General features: G+C 36.0%; 1 protein-coding gene and 1 long non-coding RNA gene across 5 annotated transcripts in view; both read left to right on the top strand.

The window, feature by feature from the left end:
• The window catches only part of LRMDA (leucine rich melanocyte differentiation associated), a 656,306-nt gene that overhangs the window by 456,596 nt on the left and 187,578 nt on the right, over positions 1 to 12,132 (top strand). The gene's annotated exons all lie outside the window — the stretch shown is intronic.
• Positions 10,272 to 12,132, top strand: part of LOC139675550 (uncharacterized) — a 42,614-nt gene continuing 40,753 nt past the window's right edge. Inside the window, exons 1-2 of the long non-coding RNA XR_011698500.1 lie at positions 10,272 to 10,527; positions 10,686 to 10,748. This is a non-coding gene — a long non-coding RNA (uncharacterized lncRNA). The remainder of the gene's footprint in view (positions 10,528 to 10,685; positions 10,749 to 12,132) is intronic.

A 12,132-nucleotide genomic window follows, 5' to 3' on the forward strand; every position in this document is an offset into this window, starting at 1 on the left:
GTACAGATTGAACATCTTCATCAGCAGTGTGAATGGAGGCCTATTCTGTAATTGAGACGCATGTGGCTGTGTCAGCAGGTGATGGCAGACAGACACACCTGAATGACAGCGTGACAGGGAGCAGAGACAGGGGGCCCCATCTAGCCACTCTTACTGCTGGAGTGATGAGCGCACGGGTACACAGTCTGTGAATTATCAGCAGGCCAGAATGAGATGAGGCTTAGGGAGGGCTGCCAGACAGTTTGCAATGTGCTACACATTTCTTTCAGCAGTTACTATTTTGCTATGCATAGCCCCTTGCTATTAAGCAGACAGAACAGCTCATATCCTGTGGACGGATGATAGATATGTCATATCACTGAAAAATTGTTTGTCTTCCACAGGTGTATGGGATGCCTTTTAAAGCAGAGAGAGCACATGACACTTTTCAACACTCTCTTCGATACTGATTTGGCATTCAGTGCCTATCAAAGGAGAAATCTTTCACATGCAATTATGACAGAAAATAAAGGTGATGAAGTGTTGTATACAAAGAATGGAGAGAGATCAAAGGACTGTAATGAAAACTGATTACAATAAAAGAGCTGCTTCAACCCTGAGAACTCCACAGAACTGCTTGGGGCATGACAACACATGCACACACACTTGCATGCACAAAGGAGAAGTTGTAGATAAAATCACAGACACTAATTCATAGGAGTAAATGAGAAAAACTACATAGCTGCTTGCTTGGATATCATACAGATTAAGACACTAAAATGATGTGAATTGACCGTTCTAACATGGGAGAGTCTGACTGGATCCTTTTGTAAACCTTTCTTTACTGTATTATCAAAGTTTTGTAAATTTATAACTTCTGATAAGATTGTAGGGTAAATGACTGTTTTCAATTCTTCTATTGTTTTCTGATTAATCTCCTGGGGATCAGACATAGAATAAGTCACTCATTTAAGTTTAAATATTAGCAAGGAAACTGTTTAGTAGTTAGTCGCATAAAAATGAAGAAATTGATCAAGTTTAGTCCTCTATCCTTTTCATTCCTGTTCTGATTTAAAGCCTATTCAAATGACTTTATATTGACTTCACAATGTCTTTCCCAAATTCCTGGGTTAAGTTTTGAAACTATTCGTTGGAAAGTTTCAGTTAAGTGCCCAGCAATTTTGTTTCCTAACAAATTTAGGGACCATTATGCTAAGTACCTTTCACATGTTTGAAAAAGCCTGGTGTGATTGAGTACAAAACAGATTTATTTACTTATTTTAAATACTTTTATTCTTTAGTAACTTGCCAATGTGTTTGTAGTGAAGGACCTATCATTTTACACAAGGTAGAGGTGACAGTTTTTGCAACTGTGTTGTTTCAAATTTTTATGTTCTGTCAAGATTTCTCATAAATAGTGAGTTTAGCTTCAAACCCAGAAGGAAGAAGCATTTTTGAAAACTCTGCAGAGCTTGCTTTTTTTCCCACTTATATTCTGAATGAGTGATTTTATTTTTAGTCCCAAAGCGGAGAGTGTTACCTGGAGCAACATAGACTCAAGCCACTTTTTCTTGCTAAGAGTTTTAAAAGTGATTTAGCTCCTTGATTTGTGTGAAACAAGAACATTTCATTGTTTGAAAACTCAACTACAAAACTAGAAATGTTACCCACAATGCCAATGAAATTTCAACTAAATCCAGAAAAGCAACTTAGCGGTCCTAATATCTTTCCAAGGACTGGCTTATCTTCTCAAAATTCTGTTCTGTCTCCATGAATATAAGACAGACTACCCCTTACAGCAATATATTTTGCCCACCAGTTAGGGTTTTTTTTAAATACCTTCTCACATACTAAGCAAAACTATGCTTTTTCTTAGTTATTATGTCATTCAAAAGGGCTTTGTAAGGGCTATGATGCATCCCAGAATGAACATCCAAAATGTATTTAGAAATGTGCTTACAATATTTCTGCTTCTGTAAATGCCTAATTCTAATGAATGCTGGCCATATCAGAGATTTTTTTTCTCCCCCTCACCCCCCCACCCCCCCATTTTATTTCTTACTGTGAAATACAACTGTTAGAATATCAGATTTAAGTTCTGCTTATGGTGGTTTCTCTCTCTCTCAGGCAATGTTCCTTTCTTTTTATCACTCTCAGTCAAGAAAACCTCTCTCTAGAGAGGTCAGTTTTCAGAGAGGCAGCCCTTGATAGTATGAGTGTCTTTAAACATGATGGGAAAAACAAGCACAAGCCAAAACAAGCCAGGAGACTGATAAAGTCTCCTTTTTACTCTTAAGTTATTCCAAACAATTATTGTAGGGGGACTTCTTTTTTCTGTGCTGGTTGATTGAAGAACTTCCCCTGGCTAATGATGCCTACAGCCGTGTGTAGCATAAGCCCATGTACCACTGGCTGTGGAGAATGTCTGTGTCTGTTGCATCAGGCATTTTGAGTTGTACTATTGTCAGTTTTTGTGGTTTTGGCAGAGCTTTCAATACCATTTAGACGCATAAGGAAAATAAGGAAAATAGGCATAGTTAGCAAATGGACCAGGCTGCTTGGAAAGATTTTTAAGACATTTCATTTGATACATTGGTCACCCTTTAAAGGATAGTTATTTAAAATCACCAAAACCATGGCAACCGCTTATGCTCTGAAGAAAAGGACATGGCAGGCTAGAATTATCTTAATTTTTTGTTGCAGTTTTCATGACCATGATATTAGTATTTCAAACTCAATTTCATGTGTTTAATAAGAGATTTACAGTACAGATTGTCAGAAAGTAGAGCTAGTACAGATTTAAACAAGTTGACCTTCCAAAGATTAGCTAGCTGAGCTTTGACTTAGGCTTCTGAGAGAAATTTCTAAATTTTTTAAAACAGGGGTCTAGTTATTTTGCATCTGAAAAGCACTTTTTAAAGAATTTCTTTTTATTATTTTTTATAGCCTAAATCTGAAAATGCAGGTGTTACCAAGTTTTCAGGATGAAATGAATTGGAACAGATTTCTAAGTATTGTATACAATAAGCAAATTGTGTAAAGCACATCTACAAAAGTGCACATTAATATTCAGGGGTGGTTATGTGTGTGCATTCCTCTCTGTTTAAAATACATTAAAAATTCTGAAATTGTCAAATGTTGATTTGAAAAAATGCTTTTTTCACCTGTATGTACAAAAATTTTTGTGGAAGTTGGAGAATTATTAGAATTCACAAAAAAAGGCTAATCCAAATTTCTTGACCATCTACTGCTTAGCACCATAGAAATGACAATATTAGCAAAAATTTGCACTCAAAGTTTTTAGCCTTTGCTATATCTTTAAAAGATATTTTTTTAAGTTATAAAACAAGAGTACTGACTGTGTAATGTACTTCTTGAAAGGGAAAGATTTTCATAATTGTATTTATAGAAACAGCATATTAAAGATAAGAAAAAAAATCCTCTGTTGTGCTGTTACTTGCTCTTGTGTGTTCCTAGAAAGTTATATACTTAGACTAAATGAGATTTCCATTATTAAAGTAAAAAAAAAGTCAGATCTCTGTTTACTGAGGAAAAAAGTCTTCTTGAATTCTCTATATCATGTTTTGAACAACAGTGAATTGTATATTAATATCTCCAAAGAGCCTGTATGGATCCATTTCAAAGTTAAAAGCTCACAACTTAGTACACTTTGTTAAATATTTGTAAACATTGTCAGTAGCTTCAAAAATAACTTTATGTAGAAACTGTGCTCAAAATGTAATTTAATTAGATGTTTATTATGTACTAGGGTTCACTTATATTAGTAGATTGAGAATAATGGTTGTTTTTTCTTTTAAACAACAACTTTAAAAAGTAGCCTTCATGACCTTTGATGGTGATGGAGAGATGGAATGAGTAATTTTGTGCTTATAGTAACACATTAAGTTGCTTCTCTATAGTTTAGAGCTGCTAAATAAGGTTTTAAATTAAATCTACTTTCAGATATAGGGCAAGTGAAGGTACCCAAAAGCCTTCTCTTCAGCCCTCCTTTACAGTTGCACCTTTTTTGGACAGTAGGTTGTCTGGGCATGTCTGCATCAACTCTCTGCTGCCATAGCACACTCATGCAGCCTTAGCTGCTCAGTAAAGCTCCATTTTCAATTTCTTATAGAGGAAGCAACACATAATGTGTCAACCACTGGATTGAGACCTTTGTAGGGAATGTAAACTTTCTGCCAAATTTTATATGTATTACCATGTTACCGTTCCCTGACAACAATTTCTAGTTCTCTGACAAATTATTTTTAGTTAAAATTTTCGCTTTTTGTATATTTATTTTTTGGCATAGGAAGAGAAAAATATGAATTCTTTTAGCTGTGAGGTCCTTAAAGACTGCTTTCACACTCATCCCTTCAAAATTATTAAAATGCATATCTGAGGTACAAGTTAAACATTCCTTGTGCTGTTTTTCAGGACCTTAATGTCTATACCAATTTTGGAACAGGGCTTTGTGGCAGAAGGAGAAATGGTTATTTATAAAGGCAGAGTATGACTGCTCTCCAAGTATGTTTATAGAGATGGTTAGCTTTGTAATAACTGTATATTGTCAGCTTTTTAAAGTTTTATTTGTAGTCTTCTTCAATGCCATATTGCATACATGTCAGATGTGCACTGTGTAATTGTAAACAATTTAAACCTGTATAAAACACTCAGAAAAGCAGAGACTGTCATGGTAGAGTAGACCAAAGCTTTAGGAGGACTTGTGACTTTGGAAATATCAGTATTCATCTGTTAAGATATTGCCATTTGTGGATGTTTGTAGACATGCCAAAAATTCCTTCCCAGCCACATGCCTGTAGTTGATTTGACTCTTCTGCTAAACAAGCAGCACGAGAGTTGCTGAAGTGAAGGGAAAGCACCATAGTGCAAAAAGCAGTGTAGTCTGAGAAACTGAGATCAAAGGATCCCCTGTGGCTTCTAATCCTGGCTCTGACTTCAACTTCCAGTTAATTAGAGTCAAATCACAGAGGCCTACATTTTAAAGTGTCTGCTAATTTTGATGAGATATTTTTTGGCTACCTTCACGATATACAGGGTTAGTTTTAAATTCTTTGTGCATCTGCATCTTTTGTGAACTACATAGAATTAGGGATATTCAGTACCAATAATATCCTATTTCACATTAGGCTAAGAACTGAAAGGCTCTAAACCTGTGGACTTGTTAATGTCAGCCCTCTCTCTTCTCTGGAGTAGTTCTTCAAAATGTGGGCAATATATTACCTATATGAGAAGACTGAATTAATATCTGTAAAGGAGTAGAAAAAAATGTTCAAAGTAATCCATAAATAAGTGATTGAACATTTATTCAAATATACCAACTTTTTCTAGCTCTTTGTATTTTTTTAAGTAACAATAAGTAAAGGTTCTAGTACAGTTTCTATGAAACATGTTTTCAGAGAGATATTAAGTTTTTATAGATATAGCCTACAAAAAAACTTTGGGGAAACTTATCTCTTGTCTTTGCATTGTAATAATGATTAGTTATGTGTAGAGAGTTTTTACAGTTTTTTAATGGTGGTGATGGGTTTGTTTTAGGATTTTTCAATCATGATAAGGCCAGACTTGTGTGAATCTGTATTATTGTACAGTAGAACCACCAGACACTATTTACATATGTTTGTGTACTATGTGGTCTATATCTAACAGCTTTCATGGATTAAAATTTGATGCTCAAGAGGGCATCTAACTATGCAGTGTACATGAGGTGTGACATTCTTAGTTTTCATATTGTCTGAGGTTTGCATTTTGGATAAGTGTGTATTCACATTAATGAAAACTCAGGCACATGAGAAAGGGAATAGATTTCTATAAAGACATCAAATTGCTTCTGCTCTCTGCTTTTGTAATGGTTATTCCTGTACAGACCTCATGTGTATGTACTTCCATGAACATCTGCATTGTCAAGTGTTGCAAAAGTCAATTTTTTTCTGATTAAAGTTCTTAGCATTTAACAATTTGATGTGCTTAGTCTTCTCCTTCAACCTTAAAGGGAAAAAAATGTTGATTGCTTCTTCTCTGCCAGAAATAGTAAAATATGTGCAGTCCAGTAATACCAATGGCTCCTATGTAGTATGAGTTATTAAAATGGAATTTATTGTCAACAAAATACATTGTGTAATCTTACACTCTGCCTTTTAAAAACACAATGTGCATCTTGTTAAAAATAACTTCAGTTAATGTGATATTTTCAAGGCAGATCTCTTTTACATTACTATGAAGTAATGATGTTGTCTTGCCACATCCAGGAGAAATTTTATAATGAAAAAATAATGTATAGCTTAAGGTGTGAAATACTGTTTACTATACTATTTTTATTGAGTCAGATGGGCAGGAAAGGTTTCCAGCAGCAGTAGTCTTGAGCAACTTGGAAAGGTGTTACTAGATCTTCATCCTTAGTTCAGATCTGGGGTACAAATGCTTCTTTAAGTCCCAGACAGCTCAGTCCTCATATTTATTATGTTTTTTTCTACTTGGTCCTGAGAAAATAGTATCTTTTGTCCTGCTGTTAGTGGGGGCCTTCCGTATATATATTTTTCATGGTCTTTGGATGAAATATCACTCCAAAAGAGTGAAGGTTAATCACATCCTGCACTAATTCAAAACAAGATTTTTTTTGTCTCTGAAAAATACTTAGCTATACTGGAGAACCCTAGTGACAAATATCAAAATGGTGAAAACCCAAAAGTCTTTTGTAACATGGAAAGAGAAGTGTGCTAGCTTAGCTAAAGTACAGGTTGCAGGAATTTCAGTCATCTCAGAAGTACTTAATTTTCAGAATTGTTGCACAGCCCCACTGTTTAGTTTATTTCTATCTTGGGTATTGCAATCTACATTTATAAGGAAATAAAGTGGTAGTTTTCACATTTTGTCGTAGCATGTCTGATTCACTGAGGCATTAGAAGTGGTTAATGACTATCAAGGTACCAACAGTTTGTAGTTGGAGTGCAGAAGTAAGCAGTTAGCAATTGGGAACTCAAATGTTTTAGTGCAACCTGTCTAGTTTAAATAGAATCATCTGTTTCTGTCAAGTAAACACCAGGTGTTTTATTTTACTCAAATAGGGACCTCTTGGTCTGTATAAAAGTTGTTTTTCTGCACAAAGAGGGTATGAACGATTTCTCAACTTTTACATGCAATTGTCTACTGCATCCTTTCAAGGTGGAGTTGCTTGGTGAAAAGTTAAAGCACATTTAAAGAGCATCCTGGCAAAGGGCTATGCTGATCTCTTTCAGTTCAAAAAAAGAAAAAAGCAAACAAAGAACTGGGAAACCCAATAAAAATATTAACTGTCTGTGTAGAGTATAGGTCTAGGTTTCTGGCATAACTCAGTTAAGATTTTGACTACAGCTTTTCACAGTTTCTGAGTGACTGGGTTGAACAAATAGCATCACCTGTGGTGGCAGGATTTCTGACTTATATGCAAAGGACTCAAAATTATGAGCAGTTTGTATTTGTAAAAGTCTACATGGGACAAGTGTGTGTGTGATGTGGATCAGTGATATCATATGTTCTTTCTAAAGTTTTATTTTGTTCTTATGAAATTACAGTTTCCTTACCTTCAGGGCTGCCCTGTGTTCAGATAGATAAAACTAACTGTCTATCTGTCTTGTCTTTCTTTCCCTTCTCCACTAGAGGAGGAGGTAAAGGTCACTGAGATGTTCAGTCTAGGACTCAGTTCATTGACATTTCATTGTGTAGGAGATAACAAAGGCCTGATGCTTCAAAAGTAGCTTTCTAAGTAGCCTCCATGTGTGGTTTCTAAAGCATGCTTGTTCAGCCTGTTAACTGGGGTGGATGTTTAATTATCATAGAATCATAGAATCGATTGGGTTGGAAAAGACCTCCAAGATCATCGAGTCCAACCCTTGGTCCAGCTCCAGTCCATTTACTAGATCATGACACTCAGCGCCACGTCCAATCTGTGTTTAAAAATCTCTAGGGATGGTGAATCCACCACCTCTCTGGGCAGCCCATTCCAATGCCTGATTACTCTCTCTGTAAAGAATTTTTTTCTGATAGCCAACTTAAATTTTCCCTGGCAGAGCTTAAGCCCGTGCTCCCTTGTCCTATTGCTGAGTGCCTGGGAGAAGAGACCAGCCCCCACCTGGCTAGAACTTCCCTTCAGGTAGTTCTAGACAGTGATGAGGTCACCTCTGAACCTCCTCTTCTCCAAGCTAAACAACCCCAGCTCCCTAATTATGTGTGTGTGAATGATAAAGCTTACTGAATTTATGGCTTTATCTTAATTTACATTGGTGATTGAAAACTGCTGGTGATAATGGAGCTCCACATCATGCTTTCTTGTTCTCCAAGAGAGACCTCTTGGAATCTTCTTCCAGAAAATAACATCCTTCCACACAGATGTGTTTCTGCTGGGAGAAGGGGCTTCCAGGATGCTTTTGAAAAGGCAACCCTTGCCTTACTGGTAGCATAAGGATATGGTTCTATATCCCATATACTCTCATAAGCTTTTCTTGGAGCTGCAGTAATTACCATATTTGTTTCCGGACAAATGGCCTCAATGAATTAACTTTTAGTGACACTTAGTGTTTGTAAGAATAGTGTCAGGTAGAAGCCATTTTAAAGTCAAGAAGTACTGTCAAAGCTATAGTATTTATTTGCCATGGTGCAGTCTCTCTGGCAGTACAGTATTCAATCCTGAAACACTTGCTGCTAATCCAAAACATATGCTCATTTTGCTGAAGTTCCAGTATGTTTATAATGATAGTAAAAAGAATCTTTCCTCAGTTTTCAGTTCAGCTCCCACCAGGCTTGCTTGAGCTGTAGGCAAAGTAGCTACTTGCCTAGAGCAGCAGACAAATAGGGAAGTAAAACTATAGCTTCAGGCAGATGTAAGGCCAGCCTCTTCTCCTTGTTAACACTCCTCTCTGCACCACAGATATTAACTTTTTTTCCCCTCAGATTACTTAGGTGATTAGCATAATATGACGAAATTCCTAGCAGTTTTTCTCAACTAGTATTTCGATCAAATATTTCTTATTCTGCTTCAGAGGTGAAGAACAATCTGCATGTGAAAAGGCCTGTCCAGTTTTCCTAACTAAATCCCTTGCTCTAAGAAATTATCATTCCTTCCTTATAGTGTATTCTTGTCTATTGTATATCCTTAAGTTTACAACAACTCAGTTAGTTGCCTCTTAATATAACAGCAGCCTTGAAGAGGTGGGGTTCATTTTTTTTGTTGGATTGATTTTCTCTGCTGCTGTTTATTTGAGAGCAGAGTTTCCTTGGGTTTAGGTTTGCTGTGAAAGCCTTGCAACCTACTAGTTTTTGCCTGCTAGGAATATGAAGACAGGAATTTAGTGTTGCTAAATCGAAGTGTGGTGCCCTTGGGCACAAGGTGCTTTGTTTGACTAATTAAAAACAGAAGTAAATTTTACTGAGGTTTTTTTATTTGGTCTAGATAACAACTGTATTGCTTGGTTGAATTACAAACTACAGTCAGTTTATCTTCCTGGATTTACACTGCTGAGCCTTTTGTACTTCAGGAGCTTCACATTTCCTGTACTGTTATGACTTTATATATATCTTGTTGCAGCCCTGAGTGGCTATCTACACTAAGGTTTTCATAAAATTTCTCCTTGCTGAAGCACTGCTATGGATAGCAATGATGAGAGTTGTAGTATAGAAAAGGCATCAGCATTTTTACTGCTGTGTCATCTACTGTTTCTCAGACTGACCTCATGGTGGTAAAATTCTGGCAGGTGATGGTATCTTGTCTTTTTTTTTTTTTATGTCAGCATTGTTGTTCCTGTTGGGAGCAGTGAGCTGATGGAAAATTTCAAAGGAAAGGCTGTTTTAAGCAAGCTAGAGAAATTATACTGCCAATCTTCAAAATATAAAACAGTACTTCTGAAGAGAGTAACTCCTAGTTTTAAGGACAGTACAACACATTTATTTCCTTACAAAAGGAAGCAGTAATTTAAATGTCTATGTTGTCTGAGTGATTGCTGGAGCAAATTTCTGTGTGCTCACATTAACAGCAGCCTACTCAAGTATTCAAAGTCTGCTCCACCTTTTTTAAGGTATGCAGTAGGGGTAGAAGGTGGGTATTTTTTCTGTCAGGCAAGGAACCTCTATTTGGATTTGTTCATAAATACAAGCAGGTCTTTTAGTATCCATAAACCTAAATGTTAAAGGATTGACTTCTTAAAATGATTCTTTAGACATTGGTGGAACTATTACAGGGTGGCAAAAGATGCAGTTAATTGGTGATGATTAAAGCTGTCTGAAACACAATTCCCTGAGTTTTCAGAACACATAGTTGTTCTATGTAATCCAGAGCGGCACTACTCTTTCATCCATATGAAGAGATCAGAAAAGAGAGATTTACAGCTTAGGTTGCCCCAAGCCACACATAGCTGACTTAATTTTCCTTTCCAAGGGAATTTAAAGATTGTTGTTGTGACTGGTTCTTGGTGGATTATGTGTTATTTTGAGGTCACCTGTGAGCTTTTGTTAAATGATTGATTGACTGAAATTAATTATTCTGTCACAGCGGTAATGGAGGTAAGATTGAGGACACTGATAAATAGAAAACCAAAAACAATTCTTATAAATACATTTATGTCTTTTTCAATTTAAATAAATCAGGCAGAACACATATATCCTTTATGGTGGTTAGATGCTTATATTTTACCCTGAACAGCCAGAATGTTTTTATTTAGGTGATCCCTAGTTTGAAGAGGAAATTCAGCCTGCTTACAGTGGAACAGTACTTAACAGTTCAGGTATGTTTTCTGATATATCTTAAATGTCTGAACTCAAATTCTTTTTCTCTGATTGTTTTTTTTTCCTTTTGTTTTGGTTGTTGTTGCTGTTGTTTTTTTCCTCAGATAAACAATTTTGTTCCCAGTCACAGAGTAATTTTGATTACAGTAATGGGTTAAGAGAACAAAGTGCTAAGAAAACACACAAGATTAACAGTCGATTTAACACCGGAAATGATACTAGAAAAGTAGAAACCTTGTATGAGTTATATTTGTTAGACTGACCTTCACTTAAAATGGAGAGAGGGGAGAAAGACAAGGAGTGGTCTTACAGCTCCTTTTCCTTGTCTAAAATATGTCTGCTCCATTGACCTCTTTTAAGCATGTGGCAAGGTGGACATGTTTTTGTCGGCTGTTAAAGGAGGTAGGAGTTAGTCCTGTATGGCAGAAAGGAATTTTCTATATTTTGCAGGTGTACAGTCCTGAGGTTGCCTGACAAGTGCTATGGGGCTACCCATTATTAATTTTTGGCTTTTGAATCTTCTCAGAGGTATTGAAGGTTTTGGATGAGAATCAGTTTTAATTTCACTGCAAGGTGGTGATTTAAAGGGCAGCCTGAAGTTGTTCCCCTAAGGTCTTTAGATATTTTGGAGCATCCTGATCAATATAAATATGTTTGTTTTCTTCCAAACATAATTTTTTGTTTGTTTAAAGTAATGTAAAGGGCATATTGAAATTGTGCTGCTATGTATTATACTTTATGTGAAAGTTCTTATTAAACAAGTGGTCCTGTTCTCTTCAGGAAGACCGATAGCAAGAGCTCTGCATGTCTTTGTGTGTTTAGGTTTTGCAATTAGTTTATATATAACTATAAAATCCTTTTATTTGCATACAGGTTTTTTTACTAGCTTGCAATAATGACTAAATATAACAAAATCCTTTAATATGCTATATACACCTCTGGAAGTATTAAGCTTTTAGGGAATCAGTGTGTTCATCAGTTGTGCTCTTTTGTTTAATGATTACTGACTCTTCACTTTTGAATCCTAGTGTGAGATAGTAGGTCCCTAGAAGTGTATATCTATTTTAGTAACATATCTCTGAAAAGAAGCTGTGTTAACAGTGTAATACTGCACAGGCACTACCACGATGGCAGATGATCACATATGTGTTATCTCTCTTAATAAAGCTGTTTTGCAGCTGAAAAAACAAAAGTTTAAAGGGTAATAAAATGTTTTCTTGTACAAGTCAGTGTGTTTTTATGATTACAGTGTGACCCACTTTCCCCTTGAGAGTATCAATGTATATGTGGGCAAGGGTTCACTGAACACAGTAGTAATCTTTCTCATACTTGTGTGTAGAAGATGCCAGAATTTTCTTCAGTTCATACTCCAGCTATAGGTAA

This window comes from Pithys albifrons, chromosome 9 (genome assembly GCF_047495875.1).
Source record: "Pithys albifrons albifrons isolate INPA30051 chromosome 9, PitAlb_v1, whole genome shotgun sequence".
Lineage (NCBI taxonomy): Eukaryota > Metazoa > Chordata > Aves > Passeriformes > Thamnophilidae > Pithys > Pithys albifrons.